The sequence below is a fragment of the Asparagus officinalis genome, chromosome 8 (genome assembly GCF_001876935.1).
Source record: "Asparagus officinalis chromosome 8, Aspof.V1, whole genome shotgun sequence".
NCBI lineage: Eukaryota > Viridiplantae > Streptophyta > Magnoliopsida > Asparagales > Asparagaceae > Asparagus > Asparagus officinalis.
The window spans coordinates 102,627,824-102,640,797 of record NC_033801.1 but is presented as its reverse complement, the minus strand read 5'-3'; the positions used below and the strand labels follow the sequence as shown (position 1 = coordinate 102,640,797).

The following is a 12,974-nucleotide window of genomic DNA, read 5'->3' as shown; positions in this document are numbered from 1 at the left end:
TAGTTGATAGGGGGAATGGCTCCTGTTCGCGTCCGAGTGCGTTGGTAGACTCCTTCAAACTCATTAGCGATTTCTCTGACGCTTGGAGAACGATCTGTCTCTGACTCGTCAGAACTAAAGGTTGATGATCTCCCTCTACCAACCATGTTCGAAGTGACTCCAAGGTATTCATCCTCTAAAGTCTTCTTCCTGTGAGGATGTCGTCGATTATTAAGCAAATATTCATCCTCTAAAGTCTTCTTCCTGTGAGGATGTCGTCGATTATTAAGCAAAACGACATTCGTCGGTTGGTTGAACATCGACAGCAATTCCCGCAAGTCAGAGACTTGGGATGAACCTCTCACGGAGCGTGAGGGTAAAGATGGAACCCCCTGTCTGTTAAAGGATGGGACTAGTTCTTGGTAAACATGAATTTTAAATCCATGTTGATTATTTTGAACACGATGAATCACATCGTGTTCTAAAGAAGGAACACGAGGGTCGTGTTTAGCTTGATTAACGCAAGACCAAAGTCTGTGTTTTGCTAGTGAAACATAGTCCTGCGATCTGCGTTCGGATTCTGAAACGTACTCCTGAGAGTTGCGTTCAGTTTTTGAAACGCACTCCTGAGAGTTGCGTTTTGGTTCTGGGACGCACTCATGAGAGTTGCGTTCAGCCAGATCAACACAGGTTTGATGTCTGCGTTTAAATGATAGAACGCGCTCCTGAGAGTTGCGTTTGGGTTCTGAAACGCACTCCTAAGAGTTGCGTTCTGCCAAATCAACGCAGTTTTGAGGTCTGCGTTTTGATGTTGAAACGTGCCTCTGAAGGCTACGTTTTGATTGCACAACGTACCACTGAGGGATGCGTTTGGTATAAACTGAGCCCACTCCTTTAGAGGAGGGGCTACTCGAGCAATCTCGGCTAAAGGAGAGAGATTCCTTCGGCGTAGGAGCAACAATTGGAGCTTTAGTCTCCTTGGAGACTTTGTGGATCTTGCGCATAGCCTTGGGGCTAAGGGATCCGGAGGAAAGGGCCTCCTCGTACTTGGCTTGATTAAACTCGATAATCAGAGTTTCAACGGTCGTTCCAGTGAGATGAACGTCGGATTGCGCCACCACTTCTTCGTCAGAGAAGCTAGTCCCCAGTAGAGTCGTCATCTTTTGTTTGTTGGAAATTTGCAATAAAAAGACAGTGAAAGAAAAATTAACTTGTATTCCTCTCAAAATCAATTACAATTTGGATTCCGATTACAAAAGAGAGGAGAATGAATTTGATTCTCCCATTTGTTTAATTCTGGGTTCTTCACGGTGGCGATGAGATGCCTCCCTCGAATGCTCGCGTCGAGTTTGCTTCTCGTTGACGATCTGAACGTCTTGATTCACTGGAACGTGATTTTCTCCTCACGATTTGACGCTGTGGAGAACTTGCGTGGCAAGTCTAAAAAAATAACTCTTAACGAGTTAATAACTCAGAGCCAGTTTTAGAAGAACTGACAGAGCAAGTTGGAAACTCTGGACGAGTTGATCACTCTGAACGAGTTTATCTCTATGAAAGAGTTGATTTAAACCGAAAGTTCGGTTAATAAGCCAAGGATGAAGAAGATCTTGTTGCTGGTCTCCAAATCTCCAACAATTCCCCTCAAAAGCTAGCCGAAGATCTCTTCTTTGCTCCCCCCCCAAAAAAAAAAGAAGGATCCGAACTCAGTTGAGTTTTCCACTATTTATAGGGGATTAAGGGTGGTAACTACCCCCTTAATCCGCTCCTAAGTGGGGCGGAAATCCCTCAGAACGTGGGATAAACGGTTTTGAGGCCGTTCAACTTGTGTTTGAACAAGTCAAACGCATAAATTGGCGTTTTGTACCTTAACTCTGCGTCTTAGAGATGAGACGCAGAGTTAAATCTCTGCTAGAGATTGGAAACGCACAGGCCGCACGCGTTCTGTAAATTGGAGACGCACAGTTAGGACGCAGAGATGAATTCTGCGTTTTGACATCTGGGACGCAGAGATGAATTCTGCATTTTGGCATCTGAGACGCAGAGATGAATTCTGCGTTTTGGCATCTGAGACGCAGAGGTGAACTCTGCGTTTTGGCATCTGAGACGCAGAGGTGAACTCTGCGTTTTGGACCTGGAACGCAGAGTTGGGTTCTACATGAACTCTGCGTTTTGGACCTGGAACGCAGCTACGGCCTCTGCGTTTTGAATCTGGAACGCAGCCACGACCTCTGCATTTTGAGTTTAGAACGCGGGCACGACCTCTGTGTTTTGAATCTTGGACGCAGAGGCGAGCCTTAGGTGGGCTCGGCGAGCTTCAGGCTAAGTCCGATGTTCTGACGAAGTCCAGTCTTGCAGACGGACTTCAGAACATAATTTGCTACGAAGAACAGGTCATAACTTTCAAACCGTAAGTCGGAATTGGACGAATTACATATGAAAATCGGCTATCTCGACGAGACGGGGCCATCCGAACTGAGCCGAAGGATTAGGAAATCATAGATTGTCGGATATCACATTGATGATTCTAACATTTGTTATGTTTTCTATATAGCGTTTGAGGTGGTTGGTGCCACTCTTATGATGAGCTTGGAAAATCTGGCCGCATAACGCACATTTAGTCTTCTGGGTGAGGATCCTACTGTGTTCATCCTTGGTGACGTCTATCTTCTCAAAAAAATTTCACACATCGGATCTTGGCATTTTAGGAGCTCTTGGTGCAGATTCGTCGCCACCGGATTCAGGATTAACATCGGTAGAATCGGTAGGAGGAGTATCTGTTGTAGGATGACTCATTTCTAGATATTTTTCTCAGATTTTAGTCCCTTAAATCTTAAATAATTGCATATTAGTCCCACAAATCTTAAAAATTACATATTTGTCCCTTAAATCTTCAATAATTCCATATTAGTCCCTTAAAACTTAGAAATTACATCTTAGTCTCTCAAATCATATAGGGTCATGTAAAATGGTTATTCTGCTAGCATTTCAGTTAAAAGAACTAGTCACTATTATGTTAACTCCTAGCTCAAAATCTACAATCACCAAACTATCATTTCCTCCTATGTTTAAACCTTTTGTACAAGTCAACTTTGGGTTAGAGATTTTTTTCTAACCATTGGAGGATTGGGGGGGGGGGGGGGAAGAAAAAAAAAGAACTCATATGAGTTTGGATTTATTTTAAGTGGCTATTAGGTTTTAAGCTATCAAGAAATAGCTGGGGAACATTATAAAAGGGGTAAAATGATCATTTCGTAAATCTAACTTGATTAACTTGATGGACTATTTTGCAAGACCCCATAAAAATTTAGGGACTAATATGCAATTTCAAAGATTTGAGGGACAATAAGCAATTATTAAATATTTAAGGAACTAATATGTAAATTTTAAGATTTGAGGGACTAATATGCAATTATGGAGATGTAAGGTACCAAACTCTAAAAAACTAATAGTTTTAAGCGGAAGGATTGGGTCCATGGTAGCAATATAAAAAAATATATCAACTCTCCGGTCACGATACTCATGATTTGCGCGTAAGGAAAATGATAGGGGCACACCCCCAACCACATCCCAAACTACACCCCCTCTCTCACATGCTATAGTACATCGGGCCCCACATGGAATTTTAAACTTTTAAAATCCCATGTGGGGCCCGGTGTACTGTAGCATGTGAGAGAGGGGGTGTGGTTTGGGATGTGGTTGGGGGTGTGTGTTGTACGCAACGAAAATTTCGGCAGCACCTCCGGTGCACAAGGTACACAACAAGAGATTAGATCACAATGAAATTCTCGTTTCTCAAAGAAAACAAGAACCAAAAGCCAGATATCTTATCAAAGTGAGATATCAGCTCTTCCTCTCGTCAACTCTAGGACTGCGCGTCGAGGGAACCTACAAGCTATTACAAATCACGGCAAGAACACAAATTTTTTACGTGGTTCGGCAAATAGCCTACGTCCACCGGGCAAGGAGGGGAGATCTACTATTAGAGGAAGAATACAAATAGGGTTTACAATCACACAATCTAAACCCTCACACAAACTTTTAAACCTCTCACAAAAGAATGCACAAATCCCAAAAAAAGAGAGAGCCGAAGTTGTTTGCTGCCTTCGCACATGAATCAGCCGCTAATTCCCCTGCTCTGTACTTGCTCTCCTTTTTCACCTCACGAAGTCTGCCTCGCACACAAAAACCCTAAGATCCACTGCATTTATTTATATCACTTTGTTCTCTCGGGTGGGCCAGAGATCACGCGGCACGCGGAAACAAAACTGACCGCATTTAAAAATAATATGCAATCACATATTGTAGGCCCCACTCTCACGTGTTCACAATTCTCCACCTCGACGAAGTTTTTTTTTCAAAACTGAGCCGACACCAAAACAACCAAATGTCCCACTTGTTGTGTCCAGTACGTCATGGCAACGGACTCATGACAACGGATTCCATCCACAACACGTCGAGACCCAAACGGGAGTGTGAACACTCACCCAAAAACAACAGTGTCTACACACCAAATCGGTCTCACCCCCATCACCCCGGCTGCATCATAAAGACTGCCTACGTATCCTCTTGCCCAAGGAATCAAGCCGAACGTAGTTCACCCAATGGCCTCGAAAGGCCTCAACACCGAAGAATGTTCAAAAGTTCCAAACAATGAAAGGCCTCAACACCGAAGAATGTTCAAAAGTTCCAAACAATGACCAAACTTGACACCTGAAACAACTTTAGTCAACATATCTGCAGGGTTGTTCTTCGTGTGGATCTTCTCTAATATAACGTCTCCTTCATCCAAAACATCACGAACAAAATAGAATCTGACATTGATGTGCTTCGTACGCACATGATAAACCTGGTTCTTCGCCAAATAGATAGCTGACATGCTATCACAATATACCCGAAGGGTCTCCTGTGCGATCCCCAAGTTCTCCAATAATCCCTGCAACCACAAAGCCTCCTTCACGGCTTCAGTCAACGCCATATACTCTGCCTCCATAGTGAAGAGAGCCACTGTAGACTGAAGTGTGCATCTCCAACACACCGGTGCTCCTGCTAGTGTAAACACATATCCGCTAGTAGACCGGCGCTTGTCCAGATCCCCCGCATAATCAGAATCCACGTAACCAATACAATTCTATCCGTTCTTCTCATTCTTCTGAAATATCAAACCAACATCCACGGTACCTTTGATATACCGTAGAATCCACTCACGGCCTCCTAATGACCCTTCCCGGGGTCGTGCATGTATCTAGATACCATGCTCACGGCCTGTGACAAATCTGGCCTTGTACACACCATCACATACATCAAGCTACCAACAACGTTGGCATATGGAACTTTGGACATGTATTCCCGGTCCTCAACAGAAACATGTGACATCTTAGCTGATAGCTTAAAGTGGGGAGCTAATGGAGTACTCACTGCCTTGGCATTGCCATCATAACTGAATTTCTTCAGCATCTTCTGCAAGTAACTCCTCTGTGTCAACTTCAACCTCCCCTTCACCCTGTCTCTCTCAATCTCCATACCCAATATCTTCTTTGCTTCTCCAAGATCCTTCATCTCAAATTCGGATGATAGTTCCTTTTTCAACTTTCTAATAGCTGAAGTATTCCTGAAAGCTATGAGCATATCGTCAATATATAACAGCAAATAGATATACTCACCATTCTGTAGCTTGTGCATGTAAACACATGGGTCATATGGGCTCCTCATGTACCCTCGGTCAATCATAAAGCCGTCGAATCTCTTGTACTATTGTCACGACGATTGCTTCAATCCGTAAAGAGACTTCTTCAGCTTGCATACCAATTCTTCCTTTCCTGCAGCTTTGAACCCCATAGGTTGTGTCATGTAGATCTCCTCTTCTAAATCTCCATGTAGAAAGGCTGTTTTCTCATCCATCTGAACCAAATCCAAATCCAGCTGTGCCACCAATGCCAATAAAATACGAATCGACGAATGCTTCACAACAGGTGAAAATACCTCGTTGTAATCAACGCCCTCTAGCTGTGCATATCCCTTGGCAACCAATCTGGCTTTGAATCTAATTTCCCCAATAGAAGATCCCTCTTTCTTTGCATACACCCACTTGCATCCAATAGCCTTCTTACCTTTCGGTAGCTTTGCAAGTTCCCAAGTGTCGTTCTTATGAAGAGATTGCATCTCTTCCTCCATAGCTTCCCTCCACATAATCAAATCAGAGCTTGACTCTGCTTCCTTGAATGTAGAAGGAACCAAATCATCAACGACTTCTACTGATAAAGCATATATGCAACCATGACATCGTCATATCTAGCTGGCCGACGAATATTTCTTCTTGGTCTATTAGCTGCAATAGACTCCTGAACATGACCATGTTCCTGAGTCCCAACATCCATTGTATCATCTAAATGCCCGGCTGTCATCTAATCTCCTTCCAGTGTCACCTCTGTAGGAGCCTCGATGGATACAATGCTATCTGGAGTGGGTGGAGTCACATCATCCTCCACCTGTTGCAATATCTTCTGAATCTGGTCTTCCTCCACCTGCTGAGAAACTTAAGGCTTCATCATGTACGCCTCGTCAAATGTGACATTCCTGCTAATAACTATCTTCTTGTCCTGTGGATCCCATAACTTGAAGCCTTTAACTCCATCTCTAAATCCCACAAAGACTGCTTTCCTCGCCCTCGGATTCAATTTACCATCACTGACATGGTAATAAGCAGGACACCCAAATATCCGAAGCGACTCATAGTCACTAGCTACCGAACCAGACCAACGCTCCAACGGAGTCTTCCCCTGTATCGCAGTGCACGGCAACCTATTCACGAGATGACTCGCATAAACCAACGCTTCAGCCCAAAAGGATCTTGACAATCCACTCTGCGTCATCATACATCGCACCTTCTCCAGCAAGGTACGATTCAACCTTTCAGCCACCCCGTTCTGTTGCGGTGTCTCACGTACTGTGAAGTGTCGCCTAATGCCGTGATCCCGGCAAAACTGCAGAAACGGATCACTCTTATACTCTCCACCGTTATCTGAACGTAGAGTCTTCACCTTTCTACCTGTCTGCAGCTCCACTTTCTTTTTCCACTCCACAAAAATATCCAGGACCTGATGTTTATGCTTCATCGGGTATACCCAATTCCTCCTGGAATAGTCATCAATGAAAGTGACAAAATAGTTGGCCCCACCAAGTGATGTGTGCTTGGAAGGGCCCCAAACATCTGTGTGAATATAGTCCAATATACCTTGGGTATTGTGAATAGCGGTGCCGAATTTCACTCTTGTCTTCTTCCCAAGTATGTAATGTTCACACAGCTCCATCTTGCAGGTCTTCGCACCCTTCAATAGCCCCTGCTTCGCCAATACCTGCAGGGACTTATCACCAGTGTGTCCCAATCTCATGTGCCATAATCTGGTAGTATCTTCCTCTGTGGTAATCGAAGCTGCCAAACCCCCTTTTACTGTCTTGCCCTTCAAGTAGTAAAGTTTGTTTTCCCTGACACCTCGCATCACCACCATGGACCCCTTTGTGACCTTCAGAGTTGCATTCTCCAAGATCACCTTATAGCCAGCTGCCTCCAAAGTTCCAAGCGAAATGATATTCTTCGTCAATTGAGGAACGAATCTCACTTCCTTCAGCTCCCGAGTCACCCCATCACACATCCGGATCTGTAGTGTACCAATACCACCAATAGGGCATACATGATCATTACCCATGAGCACGACATCCCCTCTTTCCAACTCCTCAAAGCTGGAGAACCAATCCCTCCTAGGGCAAATATGGTATGTAGCACCAGAATCCATCATCCACTCCGTAGAGTCAGCGTAACAAACTGGCGGTAGTGCAGAGCACGAATAGCCTGAAGAATCTGTATCTGAGTTGTCGTCACTAGCCTTGACAACATTCACTTCCGAAGCTTGTACAGCTTTCCCTTTATTCTTCCCAGCTTTGTCTTTCAACTTTGGGCAGTCGTTCTTCCAATGTCCTTCTTCTTTGCAAAAGCGACATTGATTCCTACCAATATTTCTATGGCCACCTCTTGACTTCGATCTTGAGCGATCACCTGGACGACGGTTTGGACCACGGCCTCGAACTGCTAATGCATCTCCCGATGCCTTCTCGGAGGGTTCGCCATCACTCTTCCTCAACTCATAATTCACTGAATGGGTTCTAAAGTTGGCCATTTAGCAAGGAGACCATCAATTCGGGTTTTCTTTAACTTATATTCTTTTTAGGGGTTTTTGTTTTTAGGCCCAATTGTTTACTCCACTTTATTTTTAAACCCAAGTATTATTCCTTGTATCTCTAAACCCAACTCTTTTTTTGTATTTATCTTTACACCCAAGTATACTTTCATATGTGGGTCCCCTTAAATATTTCTCTTAAATTCCCATTATAGCCTTCATTAAGTGCCACCCCCCTCTCTCTCTCCCTCCCTCCCTCCCTCACAAGAACCTGATCGAGATTCTCAATGGCTGGATCCGCGGCGGCGTAGAAGGCCACGTCGAGGAGCAGCAAGGCCGACAACAGTGCAAGACCCCATCCAGATCCCCAAATTTCCCATCTCCCTCTCCCCCCTCCAAGACCCTCCCTCCTCCATCTCTCGAATCATGGCCCCTGCAGCTCTCTTCCATCTCTGCTCCTCAATCGCAGAAGACAAGGTCACCAAGCTCCCTGGCCAACCTCAGGTGAGCTTCTAGCAGTACTCAGGCTACATCACAGTTGACAAGATGAATCAGAGATCTCTCTTCTACTACTTTGCTGAAGCTGAGGCCGACCCATCCTCAAAGCCTCTTGTCCTGTGGTTGAATGGAGGTAAAAGATCCAATCTTTATCACTTTTCTTCAAATGGGCTGGTTTTCGGCCTAACTTTGATTTTGTTTTGTTTTTGCTTGAATTTTGAAAAGGGCCCGGTTGTTCTTCAGTTGGGGTTGGGGCATTTTCAGAGAATGGGCCTTTTAGACCCAGTGGGAAATTCTAGTGAGAAATGAATTTAGTTGGAATAAAGGTATGTGTAATACTTTTGATTCTTAATTTTCTTAAAAAAAGATATCTTTTATAAGATGCTATTTGTGATTCTGCAGAAGCCAATATGTTGTATTTGGAGACACCAGCAGGAGTTGGGTTCTCTTACTCCTCTAATGACTCCTATTATGCTGGGGTTGATGATAAGATGACGAGTAAATTCTCAAATTTTAATGGAATTTAGTTATTTAGCATTGAATTTTAATACATTTTGAATTTCTGAAGAGTTTATTTGGTTTAATTTTTGCACGGGGCCCCTAAAATCTCAGAACCGGCCCTGAGTGTAGGCTGATGCGGCAGCTCCCGCAGCGGTGGAGAGGCGCTACAGAGGGGTGAGATAGCGGCCACGGGGGAAGTTTGCTGCCGAGATGAGAGATCTCGGGAAGAATGGGGCATGGGTTTGGCTCGGGACGTTCGAGACGGCGGAAGAGGCCGCGATGGCGTACGACCGGGCGATGTTTTGGATGCGAGGGTCGAGGGCCATACTTAACTTTCCTCATCTTGTTGGTTCTCATCAGTGTTGTTGAAAAAAATATGTAAGGTTAAGGGTAGAGTTGTGAAATTTGGAGGAAATGTTTAACAAAAAATGAATGATGAATGTTCGGATGATATATGAGCAATCCAATAGGCTATTGATTTTTACACACACTGTGGTTTATGCTTTGATAAATGCTGGAGTACTTATTGAATGATAATTTGACAATGTCTCCGTTTGATCAACAACAAACTTTCATTTGGTACTAATGAGTTTGTGAGATGATATATTTTAGGAATAAACGGGTGCAAATAAGTGACGACTCGAAATAATGCAAACATCAACATGAGTTGTAGATTTTAGCCTTTAACCATCGATGGTCACAAGTCAACCATTGATGATCGACAGGTTATCGATGGACTGCAATCTATGTGCTATACTTACATAATAATATGCTATACTTACATGGATAATGTGTTATACTTACAATGATAACGTGCTATATTTACATAATAACATGCTATACTTATATGGTAACATGCTATACTTACATGATAACGTGCTATACTTACGATATAACATGCTATACTTATATGATAACATGTTATACTTACACGATAACGCGCTATACTTACAGCATAACGTGCTATACTTACAGTGTAACGTGCTATACTTACATGATAACGTGTTATACTTACATGATAACGTGCTATACTTACAATTTAACGTGCTATACTTACAGTACAACGTGCTATACTTACAGGATAACGTGCTATACTTACAGGATAACATGACAGGATAACATGCTATACTTACAGGTCAACGTGCTATACTTACGATATAACGTGTTATACTTACGATATAACGTGTTATACTTACAATTTAACATGCTATACTTATAATTTAACGTGCTATACTTACAAGTCAACATGCTATACTTACAGGTCAACGTGCTATACTTATGATATAACGTGTTATACTTATAATTTAACGTGCTATACTTACAAATTAACGTGTTATACTTACATGTTAACGTGCTATACTTACGATATAACGTGCTATACTTACAATTTAACGTGCTATACTTACAGGTTAACATGCTATACTTACAGGTCAACGTGCTATACTTACATGTTAACGTGCTATACTTACGATATAACGTGTTATACTTATAATTTAACGTGCTATACTTACAATTTAACGTGCTATACTTACATGTTAACGTGCTATACTTACGATATAACGTGATATACTTACAATTTAATGTGTTATACTTACAGGTTAACATGCTATACTTACAGGTCAACGTGATATACTTATATGTTAACGTGCTATACTTACGATATAACGTGTTATACTTATAATTTAACGTGCTATACTTACAATTTATATGAACAGTTAAAACCTAACCCGAAACCCAAACAAACCCGACACAGAAAAAACCCAGAAAACCCTCGATGAGACGACTCATGTTCAGTCGTGAGTCGACTCATGACTCATGGGTCGACTCATAAGGTGATGAGTCGACTCAGCAGAGACTTTTGACAACAGGAGTTGATATCATGAGTCGACTCATGACAGTCATGGGTCAACTCAACCTGATGAGTCGGCTCATGATGATTTATGGGTCGACTCATGAGCTAAAAATTGGATTCTTCGACTCTGCTGCTCGCCGACTCGTTCGACGCTACTCCAGGAGATTGACAAACTATATACATAACGTGCTATACTTAATCCATTTCCAAACAATACAACATGCAAACAATATACAACATTGCATATCCAGGAGACACAAAACACTGCATATCCAAGAAAACATTGCATATCCAAGAGACACAAAAAAATCAAGAAGTTTCTTCAACCATTCCAGCACATACAACACGCAAACAATGGTTATTGTCTAAAATAAAGTTAACCATCAATATCAATGACTTAGAAGCATGCAAAACTTTACATAACCCAGTAATTTAACCACAGTGGCTATAATCTACCACAAAAGACACAAAACACTATGGACTACATAATCAACATATAATTTATACAAATACTTTACAAATCAATTTCCAAAATATATTTGTACACAAAAAATATTGGATATCACAATTGGCATCTAGCATCCAGGGAATTGGTCTTGAGGATCACGTTGATTTCCTGAAAGCAAAATATAAGCGAATCAAAAGAACAATAGACTGAATATAAGCGGTTCAATGAACATTACACTTATAGAAAATATACCTTTAGAGAGCGGACCTCGAGGTCGAGCCCCGCCGGTTGAGCGAGAGGCCGATTCGGGGAGTATGAGGGCTGAGAGAGATCCAATCGGTTGAGCTTGAGAGGTTGGACTGTTTTAAAGGAGAGGTTTTGGTGAAATTAGGGCTATGGTTAGGGTTTGGATAGAGGAGAGAGTTCATGATGAGACTTTGGGGGAGGAGAGCGTTGAGATTCATTGTTGGGGGTCAGGTCCTCTTGGGATGACGCTGTGGACTGACGAAAGGAGGGTGCTCTGAGAGGGCGACGGCGGCAAGGAGCTTTCGTCTTTTAATTTAGGGCTGAGTTGAAAAGGGGAAGATGAAGAGATATAGTGGTTTATATGGGGAAAGGGGTATTTTGGGGTTTTTACCTTGATTTTGTATAAATACAAGTACTAAAAGTATTGTATTTTGAAGATTGGGTTTAAAGACAAATACCAAAAGAGAATTGGGTTTAAAGATACAAGTAATAGTAGGTGGGTTTAAAAATAAAGTGGAGTAAACCATTGGGCCTAAAAACAAAAACCCCAAATTTAAAACAACAATATTGCAGAATCCTTTCCTTTACTCTAAATGGATTGTTTTTACTTTGACTAATCCCTCTATTTATATATATTCATTATTTTGAACTCCACATTTCCGCATCTCTGGATGCTTCTTGTGATTTCAACTAGCATGTGTTATCTTCTATGGTTAACTAGCATTATTATTAGGATATATTTTCAAAAGAGCCCTATTTGCAAACTTATTCCTCAAAAACGACAACTTTCAACTTTATTTGTCAAAACCGATCAGGATTCGGCCCCAGGGCTAAAACCAGGTCGGTTTTGACGAAAAAAGTTCTCAAACTTCATTAGATTTCAAGTCCCGTAAAGTTTAGCAGCCATTTTGTTAAGCTGATAAACTTCACGGGACTTCAAGTCCTGTGAAGTTTCAAAGTTAAAAAAACATCACGGGACTTCAAGTCCCGTGAAGTTTCAAAGGTAAAAAAAACTTCACGGGACTTGAAGTCCTGTGAAGTTTGTTTTAGTGTTGAAATTTCACGGGACTTGAAGTCCCGTGAAGTTTCAGGCTCATTTTCCAGAGAAGCGCTTCTCTGGAAATTGAGAAATCCAACTCCACGAGACTTGAAATCCCATGGAGTTTTCGCTCTGCCTATATAAGACAGAAGCGATCTCGACCCATAACCCTAGCCCCTCTCCTCCTCTTGAACCCGACCCCTCACCCCTAATCCTCACCCCACCCTCACCCCCCCCCCC

General features: G+C 42.4%; 1 pseudogene; it reads left to right on the top strand.

Annotated features, from left to right (window-relative positions):
- On the top strand, positions 8,577-9,175 carry LOC109821622 (annotated as a pseudogene).